This window comes from Panthera leo, chromosome E2 (genome assembly GCF_018350215.1).
Source record: "Panthera leo isolate Ple1 chromosome E2, P.leo_Ple1_pat1.1, whole genome shotgun sequence".
Lineage (NCBI taxonomy): Eukaryota > Metazoa > Chordata > Mammalia > Carnivora > Felidae > Panthera > Panthera leo.
In genome coordinates, this window is record NC_056693.1 from 18,621,190 (window position 1) to 18,639,053 (window position 17,864).

The window sequence follows — 17,864 nt, forward strand, 5'->3', positions numbered from 1 at the left end:
GTTTTGTAGTTTTACCTCATATATCAGATCTATGCTCCATTTTGAGTTGAACATTTTATACGGAGTCAGGTAAAGTTCCAACTTTATATCCTTCATGTAGATATCCAGTTGTCCCATCACCATTTGTTGAATAGACTATTCTTTCCCCATGGAATGGTCTTGGCCATCTCGTCAAAAAGCAATTGATCATATATATACATATATATGTATATATATGGGTTCATTCTTGGACTCTCCTATTTTACTGCCAGTACCACACTGTTTTAATTACTATACATTTGTAGCAAGTTCTTTTTTAAAAAAAAAATTTTTTTAATGTTTATTTATTTTTGACAGAGAGACAGAGAGAGAGACAGAGCATGAGCAGGGGAGGGGCAGAGAGGGAGGGAAACAGAATCCGAAGCAGTCTCCAAGCTCCGAGCTGTGAGCTTCGAGCTTCCAGCACAGAGCCTGACGCGGGGCTCAAACTCACAGGCCGGGAGATCATGACCTGAGCCGAAGTCGGACGCTCAACCGACTGAGCCACCCAGGAACCCCCATTTGTAACAAGTTCTGAAATCAGGAAGTATGAGCCTTCCAACTTTGTTCTTCCTTTTCTAAGATTGTTTTGGCCATTCTTGGTTCCTTGAATTTCCATATGAATTTGAAAATCAGTTTGTCGATTTCTACAAAGAAACTAGCTGGGATTTTGATAGTTGAATCTGTAGATAAATTTAAGGAGTATTGCCCTCTTAACAACATGGTCACATGAGCATGGATGTCTTTCCATTTATTTAAGTCTTCTTTAGTTTCTTTCAGCATGTATGTGACTTTCCATATACAAGCTTTGGTTACATTTATTTCCAAGTATTTTATCCTTTTTGATGATTTTATAAATGAAATTGTTCTCTTAAATCCATTATGGGTTGTCCATTGTTGGTGTTACCAACACTCAAAATCAGTTGGTTGATTATGGGTTGATTTCTTTATTTCAGCAGTTTTTTAAGATGTTATCCTACTGCCTTGTGGTATCCATGATTTCTGATGGGAATTGGCTGTTGGTCTCAGTGAGAATCCCTTCTAGCTTTTGCACTGCTGGTGGGAATGGAAACTGGTGCAGCCACTCTGGAAAACAGGATGGAGGTTCCTCAAAAAAATTTAAAAAAAAAATAGAACTACGCTACGACCCAGTAATTGCACTACTAGGTATTTGTCCAAGGGTTAGAGGTGTGCTGTTTCAAAGGGGCACATGCACCCCAGTGTTTATAGCAGCTATCAACATAGCCAAAGTATGGAAAGAGCCCAAATGTCCACTGATGAATGAATGGATAAAGAAGATGTGGTACACACACACACACACACACACACACACACACACACACACAATGGAGTATTACTCAGCAATCAAAAAGAATGAAATCTTGCCATTTGCAACTACGTGGATGGAACTGGAGGGTATTATGCTAAGTGAAATTAGTCAGTCAGAGAAAGACAAATATCATATGACTTCAATCATATCCAGAGTTTAAGATACAAAACATTTACCTGGCAGGGGAGATACCATGATCACGAAAGTGGTTTTCCCAGGGCGAGGTCTACCCATTGCACTCAGAATGTGCCGACCCCTGTGATTTTCCTAAATGTGGGACACTCGACTGCATAACTTGTGGTAGTTGGGGACTGTGTTTGTGTTTTCCCCTAAACAAAAAAAAAAAATTATTTTAAAGATACAAAACAGATGAACATAAGGGAAGGGAAGCAAAAATAATATAAAAATGGGGGGGGGGGCAAAACATAAGAGACTCCAAAAAATAGATAACAAACTAAGGGTGCTGGAGGGGTTGTGGGTGGGGGAGATGGGCTCAATGGGCAAGGGACATTAAAGAGGACACTCGCTGGAATGAGCACAGGGTGTTATATGTAGGTGATGAATCACTGGCTTCCACTCCTGGAATCATTATTGCACTATATGCTAACTTGGGTGTAAATTAAAAAAAAAAAAAAGAATCCCTTCTACATGATGAGCCACTCCTCTCTTGGCTTTCACAATTTCTGTGTTGGGTTTATGACAATTTCATTATAATGTTACTGGGTGTGGATCTCTTTGAGTTTATCCCATTCGGAGATTTGTTGAGTTTTTTGGTGTTCAGATTCCTGTCTTTCTAAAGTCTGGGGAATATTCACCCATTTAAAAAATCTTTTTATTGATTTATTTTTCAGAGAGACAGAGACAGTGTGAGCAGGAGAGGGGCAGAGAGGGGGGGAGAGAGAGAATCCGAAGCAGGCTGTGCACTGTCAGCCCAGAGCCCAACGTGGTGCTCGAACCCACAAAATCATGAGATCGTGACCTGAGCCAAAACCGAGAGTTGGACATTTAACTGACTGAGCCACCCAGGTGCCCCAATATTCAGCCTTTTTTCTTAGGATATTCTTTCTGCCTCCTCTCTCACTCTCTCTACTCTCCTTCTAGGATTCCCATTATGTTGGTATCCTTCATGTTGCCCCACAGATACACAAGGCTCTGTTCATTTTTCTTTGTTCCTTTTACTTTCTTCTCCTTAGACAGCTTAATTTCAATGGACCTATCTCTAAGTTCACGGATCATTTCTTGTGTCTCCTCAAATCTGCTGTTGAAGCTCTCTGATGAAGTTTTAATTCTATTATTTATTGTGGGTGGTCACTGAAGTCTCTGTTTTATTAGCTTAATGGTCAGATAGCTATTTGATAGGGACTTCTTTAAATGCCTGGAGACAAAGACAAAAATATACTCTCCTATCCTTTATAAATTTCTTGGAGTAGGGCCTCTCCTTCACTGCTTAGTCATGCCTTTTACATTTCGGCCTTAGCCTTCATTTTCTTTATGTGGAGCCTAAAGATCATCAAGAGGTGAAACCCTGGGGTCTTTTCAGGTGTCTTCTAAGCACATACTTGCCCTGGGAATGTACATGGCCTTCTAGATTCTCTGGTATATGTGGGAGCTTTTCAAAGCCCTTAGTCCTCCTCGTACCTCCTCCAACAGGCTTCTTCTAGACATTCTGGTCTGTCTACTGCTTCCAGTGTCTGTTATCCCAATCCCCTGGCACCAGTGGCTAGTATATGCTTTTAGTTGTTTTTGGCAAGTGCTGCTTGGAAGACTACTCCAGCCTTGAGAAAATTCCAAGGCTGCCAAAAGAAAAGCAAATAAACTCCTGTGTCGAACCCTCAGAGAGCTGCAGTTGGGTCAAAACGCACAACCACAATTCTCTGAGAATGGATCCATATGGCCCCCTTCATAGGAAAAACACCCATCCCCCTCTGTCAGTAGAAGCCAAGTTGACATGAACCAGAAAATGTTTCATTCCCAAAGTTTCCATTGTCTGAAGGATCCTAATGGAGAACAGCCAAGACCCGTTGGTTAAGAATATGGTCTATGGGTCTGAGGTTGTCTCTAGTGAGCAAACTCATGTTATAAAGAAAAAATGAGGGTGGAGTTTTTAGGATGCCAGCTTTCTTTTTTTTTTTTTTTAATTTTTAATGTTTATTTTTGAAAGACAGAGAGACAGAGAGACATAGCATGAGCAGGGGAGGGGCAGAGAGAAAGGGAGACAGAGATTCCAAAGCAGGCTCCAGGCTCTAAGCTGTCAGCACAGAGCCCAACGCAGGGTTCGAACTCATGAACCGAGAGATCATGACCGGAGCCAAAGTGGGACGTGTAACTGACTGAGCCACCCAGGTGCCCCCCAGCTTTCACCCAAGTGAGGAATATAATCCACATTTCTAAGTTGGTCAAATCTATCACATTAATATCTAGGGGATATGGGTTTTAATTGTACTCACTGAAATCTAGAGAAAAATCAAAATAGACATACTAACTTCTTCCTTATCCCCTCATAGTTAACTCATATCTCCCATTTAAAATTAACATTGATAATATGTCCTATAACCATACAAATACTTGTTCATTGAAGTAATATCTCAAAAGTAAAATAAACGGGAAACCACAGAAATGTTCAATGACAGGGAATTTGCTGAATAAACAAAGCCTCATTCACACAGTATATGACTCAGTACAGTAGCTTCAAGCCATTACAAAAGGAGGAGAAGGGAAGGGGGAGAAGAGAAAGAAGAAGAAAAAGATGAAGGAGGGGAAGGAGGAGGAGGAGGAGGAGGAGGAGGGGGAGGAGGAGTTGTTAATATATTCCAGTACAGTCTCTCAATTTTGCAACTACTCTTCTAAAGAAGCAGAAAATAACGTGTTTGGGAGTGTCCTTACATAAAAAGAAAACATTTCAAAAACAAATAAAATTAAAACCTAATATATTGGGAAAGAGAGAGGACATACTGAACATAGTGAAGGGGCACATTTGAGAGACAAACCTTTTGGAATCAACATTGTTTTACAATTTTTGCCTTGGGTAAATGTAGCAAACAAAAATTACCCTACAATAAAAAAAGTTAACCTACAATAAAAGTAAAAATGGGTCATAATAACATGAAGCAGAATTTTAAAATGACAACACGTTGCAATAAGTACTTTTCCTCTACCCACAGAAAAATTATGTCCTTTTATTGTATAAAAGAGAAATTTGATTACACATCTGTGGGAGAATATAGCTCTCAGACAACAAAAGATGCAGATTCGGGCTTCTGCTCCAGGATGGAAGAGAACATTTCTACAACAAAAAAGCTTGGTGAACATCAAATTTGTGACTCTATATTTTCAAACCCATCAGAGAGCTACCAATGCAGAGCAAATAACTGGCCTAAAATTTAAAAAGAGACTTTGCCTTAACAGAGCAGATTTGGACACGCGCTCCCCTTGTGTAGATGCATTAACCAAACACCCTCGTTCGACCAGACTGTCTTGATCTCAGCACTGAAAGTCCCATGTACTGGAAGTGCCTTTCCTGGGGACAGAAGTCCCAGTGTTCCGTGACAGGTGCGGAAGTTTGCAGCAAACCCATACACTAGCCAAAAAAATAGGAGCTGAAAGCAAAACCGTTTTTTTTTTTTTGTAAAATTTTTTTTTTCTTTTTTAACATTTTATTTATTTTTGAGACAGAGAGAGACCGAGCATGAACGGGGGAGGGGCAGAGAGAGAGGGAGACACAGAATCGGAAGCAGGCTCCAGGCTCTGAGCCGTCAGCCCAGAGCCCGACGCGGGAGTGAGCCACCCAGGCGCCCCGCAAAACCGTTTTTAATGCCAGGTATGGTAGAGATTATTGGCTCTCTGTAGTTGCTGTGGCTGGCCCGGTTCACACAGGAGTGATTTTGCAATGAGGCGTCCTGTGTAAATTATACCCTAACCTAATGTATTTTGCCACAGAAAGTGAAGCAGTTTCCTTATCCACGTTGGTCCCACCTCATATCATTCTTCTGTCTCAGTTCTTTCCTCTTGTCGCGGGTCTATCCCTGTATTTGTTTTCGGTCACTGCTCTAAAAGAGAAATGACCACAAATTTTGTGGTTGAAAACACATGATTTATTACCTTGCGGTCTCTGAGCACTTGAACTCCTGATCAGAAGTTCGAGGGCTCTGCTGGACGTTCTGAATAAAAATTCACAGGGACAAACTCAAGGTATTGGCAGGGGCTACAGTTTTCATCTGGGGCCCTGGGCCATCTTCCGCAATCACGGTTTTGTTTTTATTTTCAGAATTCGTGTCCTGCTCAGGGTTTCCATGCGTCCTCCTTGACTTTGAAGCCACAACAGTGGGTCGAGGGCTTCTCTCATGCTCTGAATCTCTCTTACTTCCTTTTTGATCAACCAGCCAAAGAAACTACTCTGCTTTTGAGGGCTCCTGAGATTAGAATAAGTCCACCCAGATAATCCAGGCAAATCTTATTTGAAGATCAACTGATTAGTAATTTACTGACATATACAAAATCTCATTTGCCACATAACACAGCATTCATGGGAGTCACACCTGGGGCAAAATATCATGGGTTTCAAAATTCAATCTACATGTTCCATTTGATGTATACATTTGTTTATATCAAAACATATAGATATATCTACAGCTTCTTTAGCAGATTTATATATATATTTTTTAAATTTTTTATCAATTTTTTAATGCTTATTTATTTATTTTCTTAACGTTTATTTTATTTTTTTTTATTTTTTTTTTAAATTTTTTTTTTTAACGTTTATTTATTTTTGAGACAGAGAGAGACAGAGCATGAACGGGGGAGGGGCAGAGAGAGAGGGAGACACAGAATCGGAAGCAGGCTCCAGGCTCTGAGCCATCAGCCCAGAGCCCGACGCGGGGCTCGAACTCACGAACTGCGAGATCGTGACCTGAGCCGAAGTCAGATGCTCAACCGACTGAGCCACCCAGGCGCCCCTTTAACGTTTATTTTTGTTTTTTTGTTTTTTTTTTTTATTTTTAAAAAAAATTTTTTTTTTTTCAACGTTTTTTTTTTTTATTTATTTTGGGACAGAGAGAGACAGAGCATGAACGGGGGAGGGGCAGAGAGAGAGGGAGACACAGAATCGGAAACAGGCTCCAGGCTCCGAGCCATCAGCCCAGAGCCTGACGCGGGGCTCGAACTCACGGGCCGCGAGATCGTGACCTGGCTGAAGTCGGACGCTTAACCGACTGCGCCACCCAGGCGCCCCTTAACGTTTATTTTTGAAAGAGAGAGACAGAGTGTGAGTGGGGGAGAAGCAGAGAGAGAGGGAGACGCAGAATCCGAAGCAGGCTCCAGGCTCCGAGCTGTCGGCACAGAGCCCGACGCGGGGCTCGAGCTCACGAACCACGAGATCATGACCGGAGCCAATAGCAGGTCTGAAATTATTTGTATGTAATAATTTTCCACACAACTCAGCTAACGGGTATCTTCACGTCACTGTTACAGGCTCTAGATGCCAGGCACCTTTACACAGCACAGCTTGACTCCCATTATGGTTTGTCTAAGTTCCAAACAAAGACCTGAATCATAATACTTTGCTTCTAAATAATGCAGATTTTCCCTGGTTTTTGAAAGCAAGTGAATCATTTTGGAGACGTTTTTACTTACCTATATGGGTATTTTCTCTGTTTCACTTGATAGTCACCTGGAGGCTTACATGCTGGGTCTGTGAGGAATGAATCCTGGCTTGACGTCTTACCCCTGTCCGTGACAACAGAGATCTCATCTGTAAAGGACCTGGGATTGAAGCCCAATATCCAGGCTTTCTTTTTTAAGTGTTACATTTACGTAACTCTAGTTCTTGGTTTCCGTGCAATCAGTCAGGTATTTTCTTAGCTGCATTAAAATTCACATATTTGTGAATGAAAAAGTTGGATTCCATACGGTTGCACTTCTGTAAGAATACACTTCTATTTGTCCCATGTTTCTCTTAGAGAAACTCTTAGTATGTGCATAAGTTCGCTGGGGTTGCCGTGACAAACTATCACAGATCGGGTGGCTTAAACAACAGAGATTTCTTTTCTCACAGTGCTGGAGGCTAGAATTCCAAGATTAAAGTGTTGGCAGGTTTGGGTTCCTCTGACGTCTCTCTCCTTGGCTTGCAGACAAGCTACCTTGTCACTGTGTCTTCACAGGGTTGTCCCTCAGTCCGTGTTGTCTGTGTCCTAATCTCCTCTTCTGATAAGGACACCAGTCATATTGGATTAGGGTCCACCCATATGAGCTCCTTTTACCTTCATTACCTTTCAAAAACTCTATCTCCAAATAGACTCACATTCTGAGGTAATAGGGGCTAGGCCTTCAACTTATTTTGAGGAAATACGATTCAGTCCGTAACGTTGTGAATTATGGCATAGCTCTCAGAAATTTAAAACTATTGGGGCGCCTGGGTGGCACAGTCGGTTAAGCGTCCGACTTCAGCCAGGTCACGATCTCGCGGTCTGTGAGTTCGAGCCCCGCGTCAGGCTCTGGGCTGATGGCTCGGAGCCTGGAGCCTGTTTCCGATTCTGTGTCTCCCTCTCTCTCTGCCCCTCCCCCGTTCATGCTCTGTCTCTCTCTGTCCCAAAAATAAATTAAAAACGTTGAAAAAAAAATTAAAAAAAAAAAAGAAATTTAAAACTATCTATGTAGATTTTCATGAATCTTTTTACAGTTGATACCTATGCAACCACCACCAAAAGCAATGCAAAGAATATTAGTCATGTCCATAGTCCTGACAACTCCATCCCAGTCACCGTGTGCTCCTCCCCCAACACCAAGAGGATTTCCATATCCTGACTTGGAACGTCGGTATTACCTTCCTTGTTGGATAGGTTTTCCTATTGGGTAGGAGTCCCAAGAATATGGTTTGGTCGTGGCTGTTACTGACCTCTATGTGAAGGGAATTATAATTTATGGGCTCTTTTTGGTCAAAGTAAACATAAGATGCACCCATGTTATCTCGGGTGTATGTGCAGTATCCATGTTCATTGCTGTTGAGCTAGCGATTTATTCATTCCGCTGCTGATGCTCCTTTGTACCGCCCTGTTACCAGTAACACACCCACTGGTTATTTGGTTATAACCACTGCTGCCGTGAGCTTCAGTCCATGTGCTCTGATGCACACAAAGTGCATTTTGTACCGCGGTAGTCTGCACACTTAAAAATGTTAATCGGGGGGCGCCTGGGTGGCGCAGTCGGTTGAGCGTCCGACTTCAGCCAGGTCACGATCTCGCGGTCCGTGAGTTCGAGCCCCGCGTCGGGCTCTGGGGTGACGGCTCGGAGCCTGGAGCCTGTTTCCGATTCTGTGTCTCCCTCTCTCTCTGCCCCTCCCCCGCTCATGCTCTGTCTCTCTCTGTCCCCAAAATAAATAAAAAACGTTGGGAAAAAAAAATTAAAAAAAAAAAAAAATGTTCATGGGAAAGATATAAATAAAGATGTCCAGGAACTTAATTGCAGGCTTTCAATACGTAAGGCCAAAACTGACCAAACTAAAGGATAACGCACAAATTACAATCGTGTCTGGGGACGTTAACGCTTCTTTCTCACTAGTTGTCAGACCAAGTAGACAGAAAGCAAGTAAGAGTTCAGAAGATTTATCTTGACTTAGTGGCATTTGTAAATCACTATATCCAACAGTAGCTGAAATAGTAGTGAACGTGGAGTGTTCATAAAGTTGGCCTATATGGGGCCAAAAACTAAGTATCAACAAATTTCCAAGGATTGAACACATATAGGGAGGGTTTTTTCCTGAACACAGTGGAATTAAAGCAGGAACTAATAAAGTATCCACAAAATCTGCAATTATTTAGAAATAACATAAAACAGATGGTTGCGTGACCAATGCGTCAAAGAAGAAACAACCAAAAAATTAGAAAACAGTCTGAAATGAATAGTAATCAAAGTGGAGCAAATTAAACTTTATGGAATGTGGTTAAACAGGGCCTAAGAGAATGTTACAGCTTCCACTGTTTACATTAATCAATAAGATATAACAAGTTTCCATCCTAGAACCAGAGAAACAGAAAGCAAATTAAACCCAAGATAGAAGTGACAGAAATCAGAAATAGAAAATAGACAGCACAGGAAATCAACAACATTAAAGTTAGATTTTTAAGAGACTGATAAGATTGATAAATGTCTACTGAGACTAATCGTAACATCAGAAGTGAAAATTCAAATTACTACCAATATCAGGGCAAAAGGAGGCATTGCTACAGACCAGGAATTGTTAAAAGGATAACAAGTGATTATAGACACCTTTCCAGGAAGAAAATTGCAGAGGCAAATAGTTTTCCTGGTGAATCTCATCATACACATAAGCTATTTTACCCGTGTTCCACAAACTCTCAGAAAATAGAGAGGGGACAGACTCTCCTAATTCATTCTATGAGGTTAATACCACCTTCATACCAAAACATAATAATAAAGAAATGTACAGATTAATATACCTCATGAAAACAGATATGACAATCTTTAATCTTTTAGGAAATCAAAACTTGTCAAATGCAAAAAGGTAACCAAGAATGGCCGAATGGAATTTGTAGCAGGAATTCGAAGCTGGTTTAATATTTAAAATCAATCAGTGTAATTCACCACATTGAGAGAATATGCACATCTCAAAGCTGTGGGGGAAGTAATTGATGAGGCTTAACATAGCTTTCAAAAAAATCCCTCGGTACGGTAGGAATCGGAGGGAATTTCCTTCATCCCAAGGCAAAGCAGGGTTAAGGAGTTACCACAAGAGATTATGCCTTGGGACACAGACTTTTAAGCCAGAGTGGATTCTGCGCCCAACTGCAGTGCAGCTTGGGTCCTTGCACCCGGGAGAGAATGTTCCCGGTCAGCTGTGTGGTTTGCCACAAGGCTAAGACAAATGCCCCACTGGATATGCTGGCAACCGCTGATCTCTGTCCTACACCTTCTGAGGACACTGGAGCCCAGGGTAGCCTGTGGGTGCCTTATGAGTGCTACCAATTCAGACCTAGTAGGCAGCGTGTATGATGCTTAGAGGAGTGCCAAGGTGCTGAGCGCCTGACTATAAAAATGGTCGTCCGTGATGCCTACATGATGAGGGGGCACCATAGTCAGGTGGTGAATGCGTGAGCTCTGCAATCAGGCAGCCTGGGTTCAAATCCTGGCTGCACTGCCACATGGGGGAGCTGAGCAAGGTTCTAAGGGTTAAATGCTGTTTGCAATTTGTAAAATTTGTAAAAAGAGGTGAAGAGAACCCGCCTGCATGGAAGGGATATTGTGGGGTACGGCATCTGGGCACATTAGGGCACTCCATCCGCCCCCACCTCAGGACATTTTGCAACCCGGCCTGTGATGCTTGGGACTCACGCTTTTCCAGGACCGCCACAAAGGAGGTCTGTCTTGCTCCAGGACTTGCACCAGTCTCCTTAGGAAAGAGCCAACCTCATACCCTCCCTCCGTCAGGTTCTCTCTTACACTGACCTAGAGCGAGCCAGGCCCCCACCGCAGCAAGACGCAGCTTGCCCCAGTGCTGGGCTCTGAGCAGGCTCTGCTTCCTCTGACCCCGGGACAAATGGCCAGTGGACCCAGAGGCAGGGATGGCCACAGCTACGGCCCTGGGCCAGGTGCCGAGGGGGCTGTAGACCCCAAGCCCCGGCGGTCCCCGGGCCGCTGGCAAGGAGCATCTGCAGTCCTGAGCTGTGCCCGCAGAGTGCAGGGGCACATCTGGTCCCCAACACCTGCAACCAGGTGCGGATATCCCAAAGGGACTGCAGAAGGGACACCGGCCCTGCCTTTTTGCTCTCCGGTGCCCTTTCTTCCACTCATCCTGGCCAGTCTTTTCTCTGTCACACATTCCAGGGAGGAGTCACCAGCATCAGGCTGAACAGTGCATGGTTTGCCTCGGGAGAGGCGGTAGTTGGGAGACACGTCAAATTACGTATATTCGTTCACGGGAGCAGACGTGAACATGCTGCTCTAGGTGGGCAATTTGTTAAAGCAAGCTTCTGCCCTTCCGCAACCCAGCTCCTGTCCCCTGACCAGCTGGCACCCACCCATTCGTCCAGTCCCGGTGTTCCTGCCTCACTTCTACCGATACCTCAGTTTTCACTGGCCAGTCCATCACAGATTCCCTGTCACTTCCACTGAAGCAGTCAGTGCATCCTCAAACATGACCTCCAGCCTCTTTTGCAATTGGCCGTAACCAACACGGGCTCGGCTCCCCATTTCCAGGCATTCACCTCCTGATTCCCCCGGGATCCGCTGTGAGTTATCTCCTCCTGATGCAGGAAAATTCAGTGTGCAACACATCCAGTCTCTACTAGTCCACTGCATTTACGACCAGGAGCCCTACCCCCAATTCTGAGCCTTTCCTTGAGCCTAGGAGCCACCCCTCGGTCACATTCGGAGGCCCTGATGGGCAGTAGCAGAGAGGCACTCTCCCCAGTGTCTATCTTTACCAGTCGATCCGTAACTGGTTTCGCAGTTACCTGCTTTCCAGCTGTCAGGACCTCAGCCACCCGGGCTTCCAAGCAAGCCTGCCTTTGCCTCTGATGAAACTGATATGGCCACAAACCCCTCCCAGGGTCCATGTGACATGCCCCGCCCCCCCCCCCCCTCCCCGCCGATAGATTTGCTAGCTCTCACCCTATGGGCAATCTGGCAGTCCCAGCACAAGCTCCAGACTTAACCTCTACTGACGCACAGGCACCCAGTGGGAGCACAGCTCGGTCAGCTTCTGCACGCCTGACACGCCCACGTTCCCCCTTTGGCATCTGTCAGCCGGGCTTTGGTGGCACCTCCGGGGTTGTCTCCATTTGCACAGCTGCTGCTCCCCAGCACATGACCCAGCAGGTCATGCTCCCCGTGACCTGGAGCCATCATCAGGACGCCCAGCACTAGGCACGGCTCAGCTTTGGCTAACATCACTCCAGGCCCCTTTCTTTGCAAGGGACCCGCAGCTCCTTTGGGTAAGGACGCTCTGGGGCCAGCGTGTCCGCCACCCGCCCCAGCTCCATGTCTGAAGCGCTCAGCTTTAGGAAACGCCTGAGGGCGACAGCGGGCACCTCAAGCCTTGCCGGGGAGTCCGAGGCCCGAACATCAGAGTCCTGCCAGCCGGTAGCACCTCTGTTTCATCTGCAGAGAATAAGGCTCCCCTGGGAGACACGTTCCTTCTTGCCCCACGTCAGACCACCTGGAACCCCCAGGCACCCACACCTGTTCCTACTGGAGGAGACGCCATCATTGACAACACACGTGCCTGACGACACTTCTGTTCCTTCCTGTGTTCCAGGCACCCGACCACCATCTGGTGCAAACGCATCACTGCAGTAAGAGGGCAGCGCCGCACCTGCGTGTGGAGGTTCTCCTAGTCCCACGTGGAATCAGAGCACTTGGGTTCCACCTGGCCGGAGCACAGGGACACTTCCAGTGAGGGGGGCGGGGACAAGAACTGTGGTGGAGAATCAGTCATCCTTCCTGCGGCCGGCCAGCACCCTCGGGCCCCATATGACCACAGCAAACCAGTCACTATTGGAGAAGCCTGCACCACTGAGAAGAAACACATGTCTGGAGATACTTCTGTCCCTGCCCTCTGTCACTCCTCAGGACCGGCTGGCCAGGGCACCACGTGTGTGGCTGGAGGAACTGTTGTCCATGAATACAGTCAGGGCGCCTGGGGTCCACAGGTCCACAGGACGGGGAGTGTAGTAGTGGGACAGGACGACCGTAGGGTTTGGGGACACTTCTGTTTCCAACATCGCTCAGAGCAGCTGGCTCATGGCCAGAGCACATCTGTTGCAGTCAGATGGGACAACATCACTTTTAGGAAGACATTTGCAGTCTCGCCCTCAGTCGGAACACCTGGGCCTTCCCAGCCAGGATCCCCCTCCTTGACTTCGTAGAAGCCACCACCACGGAGAAAACACCTGTGCTTCGGGCACTTTTTTACGAACTTTTGAGCAGGTCATATGTGCCTCTTCAGTGGGTCCAGCCAGGAGCAGCCTTGCTTTGGGGTATCCTTGTCACCTGCCCAGGGATTCCTTGGGGACACAAGCGTGGGGGCAGCAACCCAATCATTGTCTTCTCGGGCAAGAATAGGATCTCGGCAACCAAGAAGCAAAATCCTCCTCTCCAAATGGCGGGCAACCACCGTCCCCGCCTAATGGATTTTCTGTGCTGGGAACAGTCTCAGGCCCAACTAGTTATGTCAAACAATCTTAACCTGTGTTTCATTTCCCTAGAGCAAGCGGGAGCCCCACCAGCTCAGTGTTTGTGTAGGTATCGAAGATTGTGGATTCCGCTGAGAGTGACCAGAGGTCAACACTGTGGAGAGAAGGGAGAGATCTATGAATATCAAGCGTGCAACACTCTGGTTTTGACTGTTGGCTTGGAAGAATCCAGCTCTAGGCCAGTTTTCCTCTAGTCTCAAAACTGGCAGGACACCCACTGCTGCCTACAGCTGTCCCTCTCCTCTTACCCATTGGCTTCAACGGGTCCTTACCTTCTTTCCCAGATATAATATCCTTACACATATGTCGTTCTTGTCCATTTGTCCTCCGCTTATGTATTTGGCGGCTTTAACTCAACGAGGGAGGAAGAATTGACCTGTAGAGGTGGCGATGGGTTGAGGTGGCGATGGGGTGAGTCTGCAAAGCTCCGGGGCCCAGGAAACAGGGGGTGGAGGTGCCCCACTACTGACAGCATGAGCTGCCCTCCGAAGTCTGCGCGGTGAGTGTGAGGGACAGCAGCCCAGGAGAAAGCCAGGTGCAGACGGGGGAGATAGGGCGTAACTCTCTCTCTCTCCTCTTCCTCCTGTGCTTCTCCGAATACCTGCCCCCACTGGAGGCCATGTCACTCTCATCAAACAAACCACCCTGTTCAACTTTAGTCATTTAGAAATAGTCTTGGAAGCATTTAGAATCTTAGACTCACTTAGACATGAGTCTTCCTTAAATTTTGACTCTGCCAATAATCCCCACGCGTTCACACTTTGCACAGTGAGTACGGGCTTGGCGGGAAAAAGGAAGACTCATGCCTGCTTTATAATTTTGTAAAATTTAAGTCGGGGGTCAACATACAGACATTGCGCTCGTGCTGCTTTAAAGAATCAGAAATGGTTGTCTTTTCAGGTTAAACAACTGCATAAGTTCTATTTGGAAAACCGACAAGTCTTCCCCTCCTCTGACCCACGGAAATATCAAACTGCAAGATATACAAAGTCACTCAAGCTTGGCTCACCTTAGAGTCATGCTGTGTGGCCACTAGACTTTACTGCTGAAAACAGAATCTTTTCTAACACATTTCCAACCCACGGAAACCAGCTTAAGATGGGGGAAAGAAAAAACGCCGGCACGTCCCTCAGTCTCTTACGTATATGTTATTAAACATTTGTCTGGTGGTGACTCTGTCCTACACATCGCGGTTGGCCCTAGTGATACAGAGTTTACAGGTGTCCCTTGCTGCACAGGAATGTACAATATGGTGAGAGTCGAATGAATCAACCAAATATCACACGGGAGGGGGCAGTGGTGGGGTTTTCGGAGCAGGTAGGAAGGACGTAAAACGAAGTCTGGGACGGATGGGACATCAGTTACACCCTCAAGAAGAAGAAGGAAGTGGCCAGGTAGACACGGATTACTATCAGGTCGGGGAAATACCACATGAAAAGTCAGGGAAGGAAGAGCAATCATGACCCAGTGGACACCAGGTAGAATGTTTTCTGCGACTACAATATAATTAAAGTAGAATCAATAATAATATGAGTAAGAATTCTCAAATATTCAGAAAGAATACAAAACACACTTTTTCACAACGAATGTGTCAAAGAAAAATAAGGAAAATTGGAAAAAATTTTTTCATTTTTTTTAATGTTTATTCATTTTTGAGAGAGAGAGAGAAAGAGACAGAGACAGAGTGTGAGCTGGGGAGGGGCAGAGAGAGAGGGAGACACAGAATCTGAAGCAGGCTCCAGGCTCTGAGCTGTCAGCACAGAGCCCAGCATGGGGCTGGGACTCAAGACCGTGAGATCATGACCTGAGCCGAAGTCGGACACAACCCACTGAGCCACCCAGGTGCCCCAGGAAATATTTTTAACTGAATGATAATTAAAGGAGACGAAATAAAACTGTGTGAAATAAATAACACAGCTAAGCAGAATGCTTCAGAGAATTTTGCAGCTTTAAGTGTCTATATTAAAAAACAAGAATAATCAAAAACAATGGTTCAAGATTCCGTCCTAAGAGGAGCTAGTGTATATTAAATCCAAACGAAGTGGAAATGAAGAAATAATAAAATTAAGAGTAGAAATAGAGATTACACAGCCCCTAAAACTGAGCTAAAGGAGGAATTTTTAAAAGGTTGATGAAAATTTATAAACACCTACTTAGACTGCAGAAGAAATCAGAAAATTCAAATTAGCAATACTACCAATATAAAAGGGGGTCCGACTGGCCATCTGCAAGACAGGAAAATGATAACAAGAGATGATAAACACCTTTCAAGGAAGAAATTTCCACCTCCAAGGGTTTTCTTTCCCCCCGGATGAACTCTATACAACCTAAAATGACATTATTTTACCAATGTGACACAAATCCTTTCAGAAAGGAGAGAAGGAAAGTTTGCTAAGTCATTCTAGGTCCAAATCGCAAAAGAGAAGAAAATTACAGGGGCACCTGAGTGGCTCAGTCCGTTAAGCATCAGACAGTTGATGTGGGCCCAGGTCATGATGCCACAGTCGTGGGATCCAGCCCCGCATCAAATTCTGTGCCAATAGTGCACAGCCTGCTTGGGATTCTCTCTCTGCCCCTCCCCACTTGCTCTCTCTCTCTCTCTCTCTCAGATTAAATCTATAAACTCAAAAAAAAAAAAAAAAAAAGAAGGAAAAGTGCCTTTGGGCATAGAACACACGATTGCCCATGTAGAAAATCCAATGGCACGTACAAAGAAACTATCAAGAAGCACGCAATGAATTGAGCAATGAATTGAGTTTCCAGTAGAAAGGCCAATACACAACAGGCAATTGTTTTGTCTGTGTACCAGCCAAGACCACCACGTGTATATGGCCCATTGCACAATATATGTGTATATGCACACATCACACTTGTCACTGGGAAATATTGGTAAGTTGTCATTTTCAGTCAGGACCCTGACAGCCGGTCTATGGAATTACTGTAAGTGATGTGGGTGCCCTTGGGTAAGGCTTGAGACCCTGCACCCACCTGCCGTGTATCGCCTGTCCTTGTACCCGCGGGGCCATTCACAGACAGCTGTGTGGTCGGCGGTGTGTCTTCATTGGAAAGAAAAGCCTGACGGTGCCGTGCTGACAGCTGTTGCTCTCTGCAAAGGTAAAAGTAAGAAAAAGAAATACCAGGCGTGCAGATTGAAACGGAAGGAAAACTAGCTCTATTCATAAAATCATGATTCATAGGAAACATTGTAGAAAATCTTAAGGAACCTACAGAGAAACTACCAGAAGTGAGGTGATTTTCGCAAGGTCCCAGGCCACAAGATCATAGAGAGTATTTCCTGAAAACCACCAATGGACTATTGAAAAATGAAATTCACAAACCCCATCGAGTACTTACAAATTGGCAAAAGCCCTGGAAGACCTACAGTCCCCAAACCATAGAGCAGTGTCTTCAAACTTTCTCGAAAAAAGCCCGATAATACATATATATTATAGTTTTGTGGATGACAGATCTCTGTCACATATTTCTCTGTGTGTGTGTGTGTGTGTGTGTGTGTGTGTGCGTGCGTGCAGGGGTGTTACAACTAAAGTTGCCAGCACGGTTCTTAGCTCTGGGGTCTTACAAACACAGGCCATGTGTGGAATCTAGCCCACAGGCCTCACTGTTATCCTAGTACCAAATATTGCCGAGAGAAAATTCCAAAGCCCTGAAGAGATGGAGATACACAGCATCTTTGCCGCCTGGATAAGTTAGCGTGAGTAAACTGCCGAGTTGGACTAGGATTCCGAAGCCTGGTCTATGGACTGATTCTAAGAACTGTCGGTGCCTTCCGGGCAGGAGTTCCCGGGGCAGGGGACCCTGGGCCCCTCCCCCTCCCCCATGTGCACCCCTGTCCCTGCACCTGGGAGAAGACGCCTCACTGACAGCCGCGGGGTTTGCTGCGCGACTCAGTTCGGGAGCAATCTGCCACCGAGATGTTCTGACCACGCGTGGCCCCCGCCCTCATCTTCTGAGAGACGGAGGCCCGGTGTGCCCAAGGCGCACTTGCAAGTGCCCCCGAGTTGGCCCTCCGGGGCGCTCATCCATCACTCGTGTGCCCCGGCGCCGAGCGCCCTAAGGACCATCGAAACAGAACACCACGAAGTAATTCGTGACGTGTGCATGACGAGGACTCGCCAGGATCTGATGGTTCCAGGAGCGCCAGGCAGCCCGGGTCAAGCCCTGGCAGGGCCGCCACCACCTGGGCGAGCCGAGGCAAGTTCTGGGCCTTGAAGACCGTTCGCCCACATGCGTAGAGCTAAGTGAAGAGGCCCTGCCCTCCGGGACCGGCTGACGTGGGGGCGGCGGGCGGGCAG

The 17,864-nt window shown here is 45.9% G+C and overlaps 1 long non-coding RNA gene and 1 other non-coding gene across 2 annotated transcripts; one reads left to right on the forward strand and one right to left on the reverse strand.

The window, feature by feature from the left end:
• The first annotated feature begins 1,516 nt into the window (after positions 1-1,516).
• Positions 1,517-1,680, forward strand: LOC122209242. The gene has a single exon (XR_006197522.1). It is a non-coding gene; the product is annotated as a U1 spliceosomal RNA (small nuclear RNA).
• A 10,269-nt stretch (positions 1,681-11,949) lies between these two features.
• Positions 11,950-16,914, reverse strand: LOC122208289. Its single transcript, XR_006197185.1, has 3 exons — positions 16,780-16,914; positions 16,540-16,657; positions 11,950-13,927 (listed from the first exon to the last, which is right to left on the reverse strand). It is a non-coding gene; the product is annotated as an uncharacterized LOC122208289 (long non-coding RNA).
• Positions 16,915-17,864: the final 950 nt, after the last annotated feature.